Source organism: Oncorhynchus masou, chromosome 27, assembly GCF_036934945.1.
Source record: "Oncorhynchus masou masou isolate Uvic2021 chromosome 27, UVic_Omas_1.1, whole genome shotgun sequence".
Classification (NCBI taxonomy): domain Eukaryota; kingdom Metazoa; phylum Chordata; class Actinopteri; order Salmoniformes; family Salmonidae; genus Oncorhynchus; species Oncorhynchus masou.
Window position 1 is genome coordinate 1,825,651 of NC_088238.1, and position 18,352 is coordinate 1,844,002.

Genomic DNA, 18,352 nt, shown 5'->3' on the forward strand with positions numbered 1-18,352 from the left:
AGAAGAGGAGAGCAGGACGGAGAAGAGAGGGGATGGAGGAGAGGAGAGGGGAGGAAGAGGGGGAGGAAGAGGGGGAGGAAGAGGGGAGGAAGAGGGGGAGGAAGAGGGAGGAAGAGGGAGGAAGAGGGGAGGGGAGAGGGGGAGGGAGAGGGGGAGGGAAAGAGGGGGGAGAGGAAAGAGGGGGAGGGAAAAGGGGAGAGGAAAGAGGGGAGGAAAGAGGGAGGAAAGAGGGAGGAAGAGGGAGGAAAGAGGGGAGGAAAGAGGGGAGGAAAGAGGGGAGGAAAGAGGGGAGAGATACGGAGAAGAGAGAGGGATGGAGGAGAGGAGAGAATGATGGAGGAAAGAAAAGAGAGCGTTCAGAGATGTACCTTCATCTTACCAGTTAGAGGCTGTTTTAATTTGTAAGCAAAAGCAGCACGCAGCCAATGAAGATTTTAATTGATACCCATAAATAATTCCTTGTGTACATTTGCGCTTATGTCGGATTTGCTGTTTATTTGACGATTGGAATTATCCGGGTGGTGTGCTTCTCTCTGTTGAAGATCAGACGAAGATTTTATTTATTAATATAAATCGCTTAATATCCTCAGATCTGGTCCCCATTAATTAAGTTAAAATCCACATTGAGAATTTAGACGAACGCTGAGCTTTGCCACAGTGCTTTCATCCTATCCTCACAGAACAGCCTGTACTGGGCCCGCCGCTATCTCCCCCAGCCTGTACTGGGCCTGTACAGCTGTACTACTGTGACAGCAACATCAACCAGCTCTTCACACAATGTGTTACTGAGTCTGCATTCCAAATGGCACCCTATGGGTCGTTCCAAAGCTACCCACGAACCACGTAGTATGGAGCTGTGGCTTGGAGTCTTGTTTCTTCATCCTATGTAATGCACACACCAACCCCAAGTAGTATGGAGATGTGGCTTGGAGTATTGTTTCTTCATCCTATGTAATGCGCACACCAATCCCAAGTAGTATGGAGATGTGGCTTGGAGTATTGTTTCTTCATCCTATGTAATGCGCACACCAATCCCACCCCAACAGTGAGTATAGAGTATCAGTTCTCTGTCCGACAAGTTGTTTGGAGCTGTGGCTTGGAGTATTGTTTCTTCATCCTATGTAATGCGCACACCAATCCCAAGTAGTATGGAGCCGTGGCTTGGAGTATTGTTTCTTCATCCTTTGTAATGCGCACACCAATCCCACCCCAGCAGTGACAATCGGCAGGTAGCCTAGTGGTTAGAGCATTGGACTAGTAACCGGAAGGTTGTAAGATCGAATCCCCGAGCTGACAAGGTAAAAATCTGTCCTTCTGCCTTTAAACAAGGCAGTTAACCCACTGTTTCTAGGCCGTCATTGAAAATAAGAATTTGTTCTTAAAACTGACTTGCCTGGTTAACTAAAGGTAAAAAAACAAAAAACAATAGAGTATCAGTTCTCTGTATGACAAGTAGTATAGAGCTGTGGCTTGGAGTATTGTTTCGTCCTCCTATGTAATGCATTCCCAGAGGAATTTCGTTTTTCCCCCTCCGGTTCAGATAAATTAGTCATTAGTCAAGTTATGCTCCCATCCTACAGTCTAATATTACCACGTTCTGACCACTAGATGGCGCTGTTCCAAGTGATAAAAAAACTAAAATACAGTATACATTTACATTTAAGTCATTTGGCAGACGCTCTTATCCAGAGCGACTTACAAATTACACTTTAGGACGATTCTGACATGAAGCATGAAAATGCTAGTACAGGTACCATAGACTTACATTGGATTTTTTGCAAAAAATGCTTCTTTTTTTAACAAATTGCATTATCTGGAACAGTACCATCTAAAATGGTCAGAACCTGGTAATATCAGGATGTAATGGCGTCATGCAGCGCGACACATCTCCTTCACATAGAGTTGATTGTTGCCTGTTGTTGACCCCACTCCTCTTCAATGGCTGGGGGAAGCTGCTGGATATTAGCGGCAACTGGAACATGTCAAAGCCAGAGCATCCCAAACAGGCTCAATGAGGGTGACATGTCTGGTGAGTATTCAGGCCATGGAAGAACTGGGACACGCTGTAATACACATCGATCCAGAGCATCCCAAACATGCTCAATGTGGGCGACATGTCTGGTGAGTATTCAGGCCATGGAAGAACTGGGACACGCTGTAATACACATCGATCCAGAGCATCCCAAACATGCTCAATGTGGGCGACATGTCTGGTGAGTATTCAGGACATGGAAGAACTGGGACACGCTGTCATACACATCGATCCAGAGCATCCCAAACATGCTCAATGTGGGCGACATGTCTGGTGAGTATTCAGGACATGGAAGAACTGGGACACGCTGTCATACACATCGATTCAGAGCATCCCAAACATGCTCAATGTGGGGCGACATGTCTGGTGAGTACGGAGGCCATGGAAGAACTGGGACATGCTGTCATACACATTGACCCAGAGCATCCCAAACATGCTCAACGTGGGTGACATGTCTGGTGAGTACGGAGGCCATGGAAGAACTGGGACATTTTCAGCTTCCAGGAATTGTGTTCAGATCCTTGCGACATGGGGGCAGTTCATTATCATGCTGAAACATGAGGTGATGGAGGAGGATGAATGGCACGACAATGGGCCTCGGGATCTCGTCACGATATCGCTGAGCATTTAAATTGCCATCGATAAAATGCAATTGTGGCTGTTGTCCATAGCTTATGCCTGCAGCCTACAATAACCCCACCGCTACCATGAGGCACTTTGTTCCCAGCGTTGACATCAGCAAACCCCTCTCCCACACGTGGTCTGTGGTTGTGAGGCCGTTGGACTTACTGTCAAATTCTCAAAAACGACGGTGGCTTATGGTAGAGAAATGACCTTTCAGTGACCTTGATTTTCAGCTTGTGAAAAATGGGACAAACTTCACATGTTGTGTTTATATTTTTGTTCAGTGTACGAACCCCCTATGAAATAAAAATGGTCAATTCGGATGCAATCGATTAGCTTCAAATTTAAGGTTCAACTAAATAAATGTTTCAGCAAGGATAAATATGATCTCTTTTCTAACTACGGAACGATTTCAGAACCATCTGAGATGGAATGTCCCGACCTCTACGTAGTGCACTACCCTTAACCACGGCCCAAAGGGCTCTCAGCAAAAGTAGTGCACTACCCTTAACCACGACCCGTTGGGCTCTCAGCAAAAGTAGTGCACTACCCTTAACCACGGCCCATAGGGCTCTCAGCAAAAGTAGTGCACTACCCTTAACCACGGCCCATAGGGCTCTCAGCAAAAGTAGTGCACTACCCTTAACCACGGCCCATAGGGCTCTCAGCAAAAGTAGTGCACTACCCTTAACCACGGCCCATAGGGCTCTCAGCAAAAGTAGTGCACTACCCTTAACCACGGCCCATAGGGCTCTCAGCAAAAGTAGTGCACTACCCTTAACCACGACCCAAAGGGCTCTCAGCAAAAGTAGTGCGCTACAAATTGGATAGGGTGCCATTTGGGACGCACGCCCCGAAGTCTTCAGCGTCGAGACAGACCTCTTGACTACGACAGACTATAAACGATCTACTACTATTACAGTAGTCTACATACCGCTGGAGGGGTTAGAGACTATTACAGTAGTCTACACACCACTGGAAGGTGATAGAGACTATTACAGTAGTCTACATACCACTGGAGGGATTAGAGACTATTACAGAAGTCTACACAACGCTGGAGGGGTTAGAGACTATTACAGTATGTTACACAACGCTGGAGGGTTAGAGACTATTACAGTATGTTACACAACACTGGGAGGGTCTAAGAGACTATTACAGTATGTTACACAACGCTGGAGGGGTTAGAGACTATTACAGTATGTTACACAACGCTGGAGGGTAAGAGACTATTACAGTAGAGACTATTACAGTAGTCTACAAACTGCTGGAGGGTCTAAGAGACTATTACAGTAGTCTACAAACCACTGGAGGGATTAGAGAATATTACAGTAGTCTACACACCGCTGGAGGGATTAGAGACTATTACAGTAGTCTACATACCGCTGGAGGGGATAGAGACTATTACAGTAGTCTACACAACGCAGGAGGGTTAGAGACTATTACAGTAGACTACACACCGCTGGAGGGTTTAGAGACTATTACAGTAGTCTACATACCGCTGGAGGGGATAGAGACTATTACAGTAGTCTACACAACGCTGGAGGGTTTAGAGACTATTACAGTAGTCTACACACCACTGGAGGGCTTGGAGACTATTACAGTAGTCTACACAACGCTGGAGGTTTAGAGACTATTACAGTAGTCTACACAACGCAGGAGGGCTTAGAGACTATTACAGTAGTCTACACAACGCAGGAGGGCTTAGAGACTATTACAGTAGTCTACACAACGCAGGAGGGCTTAGAGACTATTACAGTAGTCTACACAACGCAGGAGGGCTTAGAGACTATTACAGTAGTCTACACAACGCAGGAGGGTTAGAGACTATTACAGTAGTCTACATACCGCTGGAGGGATTAGAGACTATTACAGTAGTCTACACAACGCTGGAGGGTTAGAGACTATTACAGTAGTCTACATACCGCTGGAGGGATTAGAGACTATTACAGTAGTCTACACACACTGGAGGGTTAGAAACTATTACAGTAGTCTTCACACCACAGACAGACCTCTTGACTACGACAGACTATAAACGGCGCCGAGGGTTATACTGAAACTGTATTTACCTTGGGAAGAATCGCAGTGGCTCCGCCCCAAATGACACACACCTTATTCCCTATACTGGTGATAGGGCCCTGGTCAAAAGTAGTGCACTATATATATAGGGTGTCAGGGCCCATAGGGTTCTGGTCAAAAGTAGTGCACTATATAGGGTGCCAGGGCCCATAGGGTTCTGTTCAAAAGTAGTGCACTATATAGGGTGCCAGGGCCCATAGGTTTCTGGTCAAAAAAGTAGTGCACTATATAGGGTGCCAGGGCCCATAGGGTTCTGGTCAAAAGTAGTGCACTAAAATAGGTGAATAAGATGTAATTTGGGATGCAGGAACAGTGATGATTGAGCGAGCTGAGCAGTGCGTGCAGCAGGGAGATGAGACTTACTTGAAAGCGGTTGGAACTCTGGGTAATCTGGTCTCGTGTTCTCTGACAGATCCCGTAAGAAATGTTTGTACCTGACAAAAAAAGAGAGAAGAGACACAGATAAACAAGGTCAACGTGAACTCGGTACACTTCTAGATCTAAAACAGTAAAACAAACACAAAATCACAGACAGTTTAGAGTAAGCAGATGGGACAGGGCTTTGTCATTTAGATACAGTACTATTCAAGCAGCCAGACAGTAGGTTGTGTGTGTGTGTGTGTGTGTTCAGAGAAGACGATATTTGTCAACATGCTCTCTGACAACTTCCTCCTAACAACTGGAGGGTTAGACGACTCCTGTCAGTGTAAACGTTCAAACAGACGCCGACTATTCTACCGTGGAGTTGTCTGGTTTAGTTTAATAACACCATTACAGGACTAGCTAAATAGATCTATTGTCTATAATAACACCATTACAGGACAGGTAAATAGATCATCTATTGTCTATAATAACACCATTACAGGACTTGGTAAATAGATCATCTATTGTCTATAATAACACCATCACATGTAAACAATAGTAGAAGTGGAAAGTTCCACTCTGAATGATAAGGTAGAGGATTTGAATTCCTTTACCAGCAGCTACAGTATGTTACACACCGCTGGAGGGGTTAGAGACTATTACAGTATGTTACACAACGCTGGAGGGTTAGAGACTATTACAGTAGTCTACACAACGCTGGAGGGTTAGAGACTATTACAGTATGTTACACAACGCTGGAGGGGTTAGAGACTATTACAGTAGTCTACACACCACTGGAGGGGTTAGAGACTATTACAGTAGTCTACATACCGCTGGAGGGGTTAACTATTACAGTATGTTACACAACGCTGGAGGGTTAGAGACTATTACAGTATGTTACACAACGCTGGAGGGTTAGAGACTATTACAGTAGTCTACACAACGCTGAAGGGGTTAGAGACTATTACAGTAGTCTACACAACGCTGGAGGGGTTAGAGACTATTACAGTAGTCTACACAACGCTGGAGGGGTTAGAGACTATTACAGTAGTCTACACAACACTGGAGGGTTAGAGACTATTACAGTATGTTACACAATGCTGGAGGGTTAGAGACTATTACAGTATGTTACACAACGCTGGAGGATTAGAGACTATTACAGTATGTTACACAATGCTGGAGGATTAGAGACTATTACAGTATGTTACACAACGCTGGAGGGTCTAAGAGAGTATTACAGTAGTCTACACACCGCTGGAGGGTCTAAGAGACTATTACACTAGTCTACACACCGCTGGAGGGTCTAAGAGAGTATTACAGTAGTCTACACACCGCTGGAGGGTCTAAGAGAGTATTACACTAGTCTACACACCGCTGGAGGGTCTAAGAGACTATTACACTAGTCTACACACCGCTGGAGGGTCTAAGAGACTATTACACTAGTCTACACACCGCTGGAGGGTCTAAGAGAGTATTACACTAGTCTACACACCGCTGGAGGGTCTAAGAGACTATTACACTAGTCTACACACCGCTGGAGGGTCTAAGAGAGTATTACACTAGTCTACACACCGCTGGAGGGTCTAAGAGAGTATTACACTAGTCTACACACGCTGGAGGGTCTAAGAGAGTATTACACTAGTCTACACACCGCTGGAGGGTCTAAGAGAGTATTACACTAGTCTACACACCGCTGGAGGGTCTAAGAGAGTATTACACTAGTCTACACACCGCTGGAGGGTCTAAGAGAGTATTACACTAGTCTACACACCGCTGGAGGGTCTAAGAGAGTATTACACTAGTCTACACCGCTGGAGGGTCTAAGAGAGTATTACACTAGTCTACACACCGCTGGAGGGTCTAAGAGAGTATTACACTAGTCTACACACCGCTGGAGGGTCTAAGAGAGTATTACACTAGTCTACACACCGCTGGAGGGTCTAAGAGAGTATTACACTAGTCTACACACCGCTGGAGGGTCTAAGAGAGTATTACACTAGTCTACACACCGCTGGAGGGTCTAAGAGACTATTACACTAGTCTACACACCGCTGGAGGGTCTAAGAGACTATTACACTAGTCTACACACCGCTGGAGGGTCTAAGAGACTATTACACTAGTCTACACACCGCTGGAGGGTCTAAGAGAGTATTACACTAGTCTACACACCGCTGGAGGGTCTAAGAGAGTATTACACTAGTCTACACACTGCTGGAGGGTCTGAGTATTACACTAGTCTACACACCGCTGGAGGGTCTAAGAGAGTATTACACTAGTCTACACACCGCTGGAGGGTCTAAGAGACTATTACACTAGTCTACACACCGCTGGAGGGTCTAAGAGACTATTACACTAGTCTACACACCGCTGGAGGGTCTAGAGTATTACACTAGTCTACACACCGCTGGAGGGTCTGAGTATTACAGTAGTCTACACACCGCTGGAGGGTCTAAGAGACTATTACACTAGTCTACACACGCTGGAGGGTCTAAGAGAGTATTACACTAGTCTACACACCGCTGGAGGGTCTGAGTATTACACTAGTCTACACACCGCTGGAGGGTCTAAGAGAGTATTACACTAGTCTACACACGCTGGAGGGTCTAAGAGACTATTACACTAGTCTACACACCGCTGGAGGGTCTGGAGTATTACACTAGTCTACACACCGCTGGAGGGTCTGAGTATTACACTAGTCTACACACCGCTGGAGGGTCTAAGAGACTATTACACTAGTCTACACACCGCTGGAGGGTCTAGAGACTATTACACTAGTCTACACACCGCTGGAGGGTCTAAGAGAGTATTACACTAGTCTACACACCGCTGGAGGGTCTAAGAGACTATTACACTAGTCTACACACCGCTGGAGGGTCTGAGTATTACACTAGTCTACACACCGCTGGAGGGTCTGAGTATTACACTAGTCTACACACCGCTGAGGGTCTAAGAGACTATTACACTAGTCTACACACCGCTGGAGGGTCTAAGAGACTATTACACTAGTCTACACACCGCTGGAGGGTCTAAGAGACTATTACACTAGTCTACACACCGCTGGAGGGTCTGAGTATTACACTAGTCTACACACCGCTGGAGGGTCTGAGTATTACAGTAGTCTACACACCGCTGGAGTGGTCTAAGAGAGTATTACACTAGTCTACACACCGCTGGAGGGTCTAAGAGAGTATTACACTAGTCTACACACCGCTGGAGGGTCTGAGTATTACAGTAGTCTACACACCGCTGGGAGGGTCTGACTATTACACTAGTCTACACACCGCTGTCTGAGCTGAGCACTGCTGGAGGAATTTACAGACTATTTAATTCCCTTCATCTGAACACTGTCAGAAACAATCATGCATGTCAGTTCAGTGCACACAGCGTAACAGAGAAAATAAAACATTTCACAATACATATTTGAGAAGTGTCTGTATTAGGCCATGTCATCTCCAAACCAGCCCCCCCCCCACACCCAAACTCTCCAGAATCTATAAGACGGAAATCTGTCAGAGGAGGAGGAAAGGAGGAAGAAGAGAGGGGGAGAAGAGAGAGAAAGAGAGAGAGAGAAGAGAGAGAAAGAGAGAGAGTGGGGAGAAGAGAGAGAGAGTGGGGAGAAGAGAGAGAGAGAGAGAGAGAGGGGAGAAGAGAGAGAGAGAGTGGGGAGAAGAGAGAGAGAGAGAGAGAGAGGGGAGAAGAAGAGAGAGAGTGGGGAGAAGAGAGAGAGAGTGGGGAGAAGAGAGAGAGAGAGAGAGTGGGGAGAAGAGAGAGAAAGAGAGAGAGAGGGGAGAAGAGAGAGAAAGAGAGAGAGTGGGGAGAAGAGAGAGAAAGAGAGAGTGGGGAGAAGAGAGAGAAAGAGAGAGTGGGGAGAAGAGAAGAGAGAGAAAGAGAGAGAGTGGGGAGAAGAGAGAGAAAGAGAGTGAGTGGGGAGAGAGAGAAAGAGAGAGAGTGGGGAGAAGAGAGAGAAAGAGAGAGTGGGGAGAAGAGAGAGAAAGAGAGAGAGTGGGGAGAAGAGAGAGAAAGAGAGAGAGTGGGGAGAAGAGAGAAAGAGAGAGAGAGGGGAGAAGAGAGAGAAAGAGAGAGAGTGGGGAGAAGAGAGAGAAAGAGAGAGAGGGGGAGAAGAGAGAGAAAAGAGAGAGTGGGGAGAAGAGAAAGAGAGAGAGTGGGGAGAAGAGAAAAGAGAGAGTGGGGAGAAGAGAAAGAGAGAGTGGGGAGAAGAGAAAAGAGAGAGAGTGGGGAGAAGAGAAAGAGAGAGGGGGAAGAGAGAGAGAGAGAGAGAGACAGTGGGGAAAGAGAGAGAGAGAGGGGAAAGAGAGAGAGGGGGAAAGAGAGAGAGAGAGGAAAGAGAGAGAGAGAGAGAGAGAGAGGGGGAAGAGAGAGTGGGGGAAGAGAGAGAAAGAGAGGGGGGAAGAGAGAGAGAGGGGGAAAGAGAGAGAGAGAGGGGGGAGAAAGAGAGAGAGTGGGGAGAAGAGAGAGAAAGAGAGAGCGGGGAGGAGAAGAAAGAGAGAGCGGGGAGAAAAGAGAGGAAGAGAGAGAGGGGGAAGAGAGAAAGCGGGGAGGAGAAGAAAGAGAGAGAGCGGGAAAGAGAGAGAGAGGGAGAAGAGAGAGAAAGAGGGCGGGGAGGAGAAAGAGAGAGGGGAAAGAGAGAGCGGGGAGAAGAGAGAGAAAGAGAGAGGGGAGGAGAAAGAGAGAGAGGGGGAAAGAGAGAGCGGGGAGAAGAGAGAGAAAGAGAGAGTGGGGAGGAGAAAAAGAGAGAGTGGGGAGAAGAGAGAGAAAGAGAGTGGGGGAAAGAGAGAGAAAGAGAGAGTGGGGAGGAGAGAAAGAGAGTGGGGAGAAGAGAAAGAGAGGGGAGAAGAAAGAGAGAAAGAGAGAGGGGGAAAGAGAGAGTGGGGGAAGAGAGAGTGGGGAAGAGAGAGAAAGAGAGAGTGGGGGAAGAGAGAGAAGAGAGAGAGAGTGGGGGAAGAGAGAGAAAGAGAGAGTGGGGAGAGAGAAAGAGAGGGGGGGAAAGAGAGAGTGGGGGAAAGAGACAAAGAGAGAGTGGGGAGAAGAAAGAGAAAGAGAGTGGGGAGAAGAAAGAGAAAGAGAGAAAGAGAGAAAGAGAGAGGGGGGAAAGAGAGAGAGTGGGGGAAGAGAGAGAAAGAGAGAGAGGGGAAAGAGAGAGCGGGGAGAAGAGAGAGAAAGAGAGAGAGCGGGGAGAAGAGAGAAAGAGAGAGAGCGGGGAGAAGAGACAGAAAGAGAGAGAGTGGGGAGAAGAGAGAGAAAGAGAGTGGGGGGAAGAGAGAGTGGGGGAAGAGAGAGAGAGAGTGGGGAGAAGAGAGAGAAACGAGAGAGTGGGGAGAAGAGAGAGAACGAGAGAGTGGGGAAAGAGAGAGTGGGGAAAGAGAGAGTGGGGAAAGAGAGAAAGAGAGAGTGGGGAGAAGAGAGAGAGAGAGTGGGGCGAAGAGAGAGAGAGAGAGGGAAGAAGAGAGAGAGTGGGGAGAAGAGAGAGAAAGAGAGAGAGTGGGGGAAAGAGAGAGTGGGGGAAGAGAGAAAGAGAGAGAGGGGGAAAGAGAGCGGGGAGAAGAGAGAGAAAGAGAGTGGGGAAAGAGAGAGAAAGAGAAGAGAGAGGGGGAGAAATAGATAGGTGGTGTGTCTCTATTTTTATTCAGGTGAACACAAGATCAGACAAGAGAGCCTTCCACACTAAACTCTTAACACCGGGAGATGCTGTTGGTTCATTATATGGAATTTGCAACTAGTTGTGTGTGTTAGTTTGACCTGAGTAAGAACAGAACAGCTTGACCCATCTGCTGTAGTTAAAGTAACAGAACAAACTAACTGAGTTACATATGGGGGGGGGGTGAACAGGGGAACCCCACTAAGTCATCTCAACTCAGAACACTGTGGTGTTCATCCTAACCAGGTCCAGAGTTACATATGGGAGGGGGCGGTGAACAGGGGAACCCCACTAAGTCATCACAACTCAGAACACTGTGGTGTTCATCCTAACCAGGTCCAAACGGTCAGACAGTAGGAACAGCAGCGTTGTCGGCTTCTCAGAAGAAGAAAAAAAAAATCAAGTCACAAAGAAAGAAGATTCCCATTTTTAAAAAGTACAGAATAAGTGGCATTGTGATCAATTTGTGATACATTAGAGTAACCTATCCCCTTCTAAAAGGGAGACCGAACGGCAGCTTTCCAACGACAGAAATCTTTACCCTGGCGTTTGGAGAAGGACAGCGTGACCTTGGAAGTGCATTGACAATTTACATTGATTTCCAGTGTCTCTACCCCCTACTCTTCCTCCCCGTCTCCTCCCCTCTTGCTACTCTCCCCCTCCTCCTACTCTCCCTCCCTACTCTTGCTACCCGTCTCCCTCCCTACTCTCCCTCCCCCTACTCTCCCTCCCTACTCTTCCTCCGTCTCCCCTCTACTCTTCCTCCCTACTCCCCTTGATCCTAACATAACAACATTGTTCAACTCATTAGGAAACTAAAAAGAAAAGAAACCCGAAACAACAAGGTTAAACCCTCCTTCAATTAGAGACACTTAAACAGGAAGTAATAATTCCACTCCTTTATTCTCTCATCTAGTAATAACAAATACAAGACAGGCTTTATCAGCAGAGGGACCATGCCCTCATCCTTATTAGAGAGGGGGAGAGAGAGAGGGGGGGGGAGAGAGAGAGAGGGGGAGAGAGAGAGAGGGGGAGAGAGAGAGAGAGAGAGAGAGAGGGAGGAGAGAGAGGGGAGGAGAGAGAGAGAGAGGGGGAGAGAGAGAGAGAGAGAGAGAGAGGGGAGGAGAGAGAGGAGGGAGAGAGAGAGAGAGAGAGAGAGAGAGAGAGAGGGGGGAGAGAGAGGAGGGGAGAGAGAGAGGGGAGGAGAGAGAGAGGGGGAGAGAGAGAGAGAGAGAGAGAGAGAGAGGGAGGGGAGAGAGAGAGGGGAGAGAGAGAGAGAGGAAGGGGAGAGAGAGAGAGAGGAAGGAAGGAGAGAGAAAGAGAGGAAGGGGGAGAGAGAGAAAGAGAGGGGGAGAGAGAGAGAGGGAGAGAGAGGGGGGGAGAGAGAGGAGAGAGGGGGAGAGAGAGAGAGGGGAGAGAGAGAGAGGGGAGAGAGAGAGAGGGGAGAGAGAGAGAGGGGAGCGAGGGAGGGAGAGCGAGAGAGGGAGCGAGAGAGGGAGCGAGAGGGGAGCGAGAGAGGGAGCGAGAGAGGGAGCGAGAGAGGGAGCGAGAGAGAGGGGAGAGGGAGGGGGGGAGAGTGGAAGAGAGGGGGAGAGAGAGGGGAGAGTGGAGGGGGAGAGAGAGAGAGAGGGGGAGAGAGGAAGAGAGGGGAGAGAGAGAGAGAGAGAGGGGAGAGAGGAAGAGAGGGGAGAGGGAGAGAAAGAGGGGAGAGTGGGAGAGAGAGGGGGAGAGTGGGAGGGAGGGGTTTCAATTAAATAGACGGTGCTACAAAGAGAAAGAGGGAGAGCTTCTCTCTCTAATGAGAGTTTATTACCCAGCATTCCCAAATAATTTAAAACGGAAACGCGCCCGTTTAGCCGCGCTGTCACGCTCATTAGCAGCTGAGCAAAGACAAGATAACGACGAGACAACAATAACAATCTGAACCGGATTTATCACAGCTCACATATTCTAATGAAAACGGGGAGAAGAATGCTAGCATATTTAGAAAGCATGTGGTTGGGATCACTGTGTTGGCCTAGTTAGTGAGGATGTGGCGGCTGTGGCTACGGCGCTAATGCTAATTCCTTTTGTAATATGCAGATGATATGCAGATCGCTCTCTTCCTATTCTCAGCAGAAATGTTGGGTCACTCGGTCACTTCCCTCACGTCAGAAACGGAGAGAGAGGGAGAGGGAGAGGGAGAGAGAGGGAGGGGGAGAGGGAGAGAGCGAGAGAGAGCGAGAGAGAGCGAGAGAGAGCGAGAGAGAGCGAGAGAGAGCGAGAGAGAGCGAGAGAGAGCGAGAGAGAGGAGAGAGAGAGGGAGAGAGAGGGAGAGAGAGGGAGAGAGAGAGAGAGAGGGAGAGAGAGAGAGGGAGACAGAGAGAGAAATAAAGTCAAACTATTTGCCGTTCATTAAAGATTCAGTATTCTAATTAAGAGACAACAGGCACCGTCAGCCCAGAACACGGGTTAGTGAACACGCCACAGACCGCTGCTTCAGTTCTACCACGAACAGCTTCAAACGGAAAGAAAGAACCAAGGAAATTAACACAGAACATCTCAATATAGTACTGGGAGGCATTGTGTGTGTGTGTGTGTGTGTGTGTGTGTGTGTGTGTGTGTGTGTGTGTGTGTGTGTCGAGATACACTCTTCTCTCTAAACTTTCGTCAATTAAAAGCGAATATGAAGTGATTGTAAAGAGACGTATCTCATCTCCCTCCCTGAATGGGTAAGTGTGTACAAGGGATTAGATTAAAGAAAATTATAATTATATAATATAATATGGCTTGGTATAAAAATGTGGATATGTGAGAGTTTGTTTAGTTTAAATATGGGGATGTAGTGGTGTCTTCATCACAGCAATACTACAGCGATTGAGAAGAGGTGGTACTTCAATATGTTCAAATTAAGATTCTTTCAAACGCCCACCAAGGGGGCCTCTCGAGTGGTGCAGTGGTCTAAGGCACTGCTGGCTGTGCCACTAGAGATTCTGGGCTCTCGGGAGACCCATGGGGGCCTCTCGAGTGGTGCAGTGGTCTAAGGCACTGCTGGCTGTGCCACTAGAGATTCTGGGCTCTCGGGAGACCCACGGGGGCAGAGCACAATTGGTCCAGCGTCATCCGGGTTAGAGGAGGGTTTGTCCGGCCTGGATGTCCTTGTCCCATCGCGCTCTAGCGACTCCTGTGGCGGGCCGGGCGCAGTGCACGCTGACACTTCCACCAGGTGTACGGTGTTTCCTCCGACACATTGGTGCGGCTGGCGTCCGGGTTCAGCGGGCAGTGTGTCTAGAAGCAGTTGCGGCTTGGCTGGATTGTGTTTTTCGGAGGACGCACGGCTCTCGACCTTTGCCCCTCCCGAGTCCGTACGGGGCGGCAGGGTAGCCTAGTGGTTAGAGGCAGGTAGCCTAGTGGTTAGAGCGTTGGACTAGTAACCAGAAGGTTGCAAGTTCAAATCCCCGAGCTGACAAGGTACAAATCTGTCGTTCTGCCCCTGAACAGGCAGTTAACCTACTGTTCCTTGGCCGTCATTGAAAATAAGAATTTGTTCTTAACTGACTTGTTTAGTTAAATAAAGGTAAAATAAATAAAATAAGTCACACCGAAGAGACAAGTCTAACTACCAACGAAATTGAGGAGAAAAAAAAGAGGGTAAAAGTAAAAATAATAATTGTAATAGAAAGTGTTAATTAGTTAGTTCAGAATGTCCAATGAAGATTCTTTCTAAAAACATAAATAAATAATCCACTTCAAATGTCAGGTTTTATTAGTCGTCCCTACGGGATCCACACGGGTAAACGCCATCCAAATAAACGCTGACTTGCAATGAGAAATAATACAAGCCATCAGGACTAGCCATCAGGAAACTAGGAAGAGGAGGCTGTGTAGCCCGTCTTTCAGCTAGCCATCAGGAAACTAGGAAGAGGGAGGCTGGAGCCCGAACTTCTCAGCTTGACTCCCACTTTCCTTTTAAGATGTCAATGAAGATTCTTTCAAAAGCACAGCAAAGTATTAATCCAAACAATGACTCTTTGACCCAGTCACTGGCGGCAACGAGAACTTTGAAGATGAAAGCAGCATCGTCCTATCACAACGCACGATATACCATCACGTCTATCACAAAGCACGATATACCATCACGTCCCTATCACAACGCCACGATATACCATCCACGTCCTATCACAACGCATACGATATACCATCACGTCCTATCACAAAGCATGATATACCACCACGTCCTATCACAACGCCCGCGATATACCATCACGTCCTATCACAACGCCACGATATACCATCACGTCCTATCACAACGCATCGATATACCATCACGTCCCTACCACAACGCCACGATATACCATCACGTCCTACCACAACGATATACCATCACGTCCTATCACAACGCCTACGATATACCATCACGTCCTATCACAACATACGATATACCATCACGCTCCTATCACAACGCCCGCGATATACCATCACGTCCTATCACAACGACGATATACCATCACGTCCTATCACAACGACGATATACCATCACGTCCTATCACAACGATCGATATACCATCACGTCCTATCACAACGACGACATACCATCACGTCCTATCACAACGACGCGATATACCATCACAACGCATCGATATACCACCACGCCCTATCACAACGCCGCGATACCACCACGTCCTATCACAACGCACGATATACCACCACGTCCTATCACAACGCATTTTATACCATCACGCCCTATCACAACGCACGATATACCATCACGTCCTATCAACGCACGATATACCATCACGTCCTATCCCAACGATGATATCACAACACATGATATACCACCACGTCCCTATCACAACAAAGACGATATACCATCACGTCCTATCACAACGCATGATATAACATCACGTCCTATCACAACGCCGCGATATACCGTCACGTCCTATCACAACGACGATATACCACCACGTCCCTATCACACCGCAAGATATACCACCACGTCCCTATCACAACGCCCGCGATATACCATCACATCCTATCACACGCATGATATAACATCACGTCCTATCACAACGCATCGATATACCGTCCACGTCCTATCACAACGCCACGATATACCACCACGTCCTATCACACCGCACGATATACCGTCATCGCCCTATCACAAGCCATACGATATACCATCACATCCTATCACACCTAAGATATACCACCACGCCCTATCACAACGCACGATATACCACCACGTCCTATCACAACGCCCGATATACCATCACGTCCTATCACAACACATGATATACCATCACGTCCTATCACAACGCACGCTATAACAAATCATTTTTCAAATCCATCGTTCACATAACGGAGGACTAAAAAGCGAGCGTGGTCATTGGTTGCCCAATCTAAAGCCTTGGTCTTAGTTTCCTCCCTCATGTTCACGAGCCCGCAGCCTTAACCCGTTTTGACTTCCTCATGTTCTGTCCGTACTGCTCTCATCCCCTTCACCACCGGGTTAACATTCCCTCAGGCACAAAATGGCCCCCAACTCAGAGCCATTGTGGATTCCGAATCCTCCAGTTGCCAACCGCCTTCACGTTGACATGCTACATCCCCATTACGGACACAATAACATGCGTAACACAGACCGAGAGAGAGAGAGAGCAGAGGAGCTATTCACCGTCACACACACACAGTCCCAGTCAACTCCAGACCCCATCGCTGTCATCTCCGGGGAGAGAGGGACGGAAAGAGAGGTCCGCTTTCAGCCAGCCAAGAACCACATCCCAAACGGCCTCGTACTCCCTGCATAGTGCACTACGTTCGACCAGAGCCCAATGGGGCCCTAATCGCACTATAGGGGAATAGGGTGCCATTTGGGATCCAGGCCAGATCCAGACAGTAAATGCCACTTAATAAAAGGCAATGATTTTATTTCCCCCACACTCCCGTATCTGTAAGTATCCAGCATTTCAGCCACACTCACCATCAATCATCGTCCAACAGCCATAAGTGGCATCCATTTCCTGCTGTTACCAGACAGCTCTGTGTGTGTTGTTCACACGTGAACGTGTGTGTGTGTGTGTGTGTGTGTGTGTGTGTGTGTGTGAGTCACCGAACATCATCGTACTATTACGAGGTCCCTGGAGTCTCCGAGAGTTTCACGGAGGAAGAGCAAAAGGTGACATACTGTCTTCGTGCGCGTGACGGATGGACACGTCAAGGAGGTACAGCAGGACAGACATACTGTCTTCGTGCGTGACGGTGGACACAACACGTCGGAGGTACAGCAGGACAGACATACTGTGCGGTATGGCGGAAGGACACAATGAGGTGGCTGTCAGGAAGTAATCTCCCGTACTACGAGACAAGAAAGCCTAATTAAGAAAACAGATGAACTTGATGAAACCCATGGCAGCGTATTTTCATCCTAGCTCCTGTGTTCATAAATCAGCATGTTGATTATGGCCCATTTCTGCCCCCGATACACTAATTAACGACAGGGATCAGGACCGCATGAAATTACAGCCAACACTAACGGCTGGTTAACACAGGGGATTGTGACAGATCTGTGACAGTCTGAGTGTGTGTGTGTGTGTGTGTGTGTGTCAAAGCTTTACCAACAGGCGCTACATCAAATAATAACCACGTCTGTCATCGCAGCTAAAAAACAACAACAACAACAGGAAAAGGAGAAGTCAGGCATGAAAAGCGTGACGCGACAGGGAGTCGTCTATGGTGGTGTTTACAGTACGCAACGCCACCCTCTCACACACTGTTCTGTTACCCACTCGGAACGTTCCCACAGCACCTTCCGGAAGTCACATGGTTCAGAGTAGGAAATGTAGAACTTTGTCCAAGCGCCAATCAAAAAACCAGCAGCCGTATTACCTCTGTATCAGCGAGTGGGAAAGTGGAGTGGCAAAATGGTTGGATGAAATGAAAGCAGGTATTGTTTGATGTAGTAGGTGTGGGGTGGAGGGTGTTTTACAGTAGTTGGTGGTTTAGAACGATGTGCTGTTGAATTGTGTTTTACAGTAGTTGGTGGTTTAGAACGATGTGCTGTTGAAATGTGTTTTACAGTAGTTGGTGGTTTAGAACAATGTGCTGTTGAATTGTGTTTTACAGTAGTTGGTGGTTTAGAGCGATGTGCTGTTGAATTGTGTTTTACAGTAGTTGGTGGTTTAGAACGATGTGCTGTTGAATTGTGTTTTACAGTAGTTGGTGGTTTAGAACAATGTGCTGTTGACATGTGTTTTACAGTAGTTGGTGGTTTAGAACGATGTGCTGTTGACATGTGTTTTACAGTAGTTGGTGGTTTAGAACAATGTGCTGTTGAATTGTGTTTTACAGTAGTTGGTGGTTTAGAACGATGTGCTGTTGAATTGTGTTTTACAGTAGTTGGTGGTTTAGAACGATGTGCTGTTGAATTGTGTTTTACAGTAGTTGGTGGTTTAGAACAATGTGCTGTTGAATTGTGTTTTACAGTAGTTGGTGGTTTAGAACGATGTGCTGTTGAATTGTGTTTTACAGTAGTTGGTGGTTTAGAACAATGTGCTGTTGAATTGTGTTTTACAGTAGTTGGTGGGTTAGAACGATGTGCTGTTGAATTGTGTTTTACAGTAGTT

The 18,352-nt window shown here is 47.4% G+C and overlaps 1 pseudogene; it reads right to left on the reverse strand.

Moving 5' to 3' along the window:
- The window catches only part of LOC135516558 (rho guanine nucleotide exchange factor 39-like), a 79,052-nt pseudogene that overhangs the window by 28,203 nt on the left and 32,497 nt on the right, over window positions 1-18,352 (reverse strand).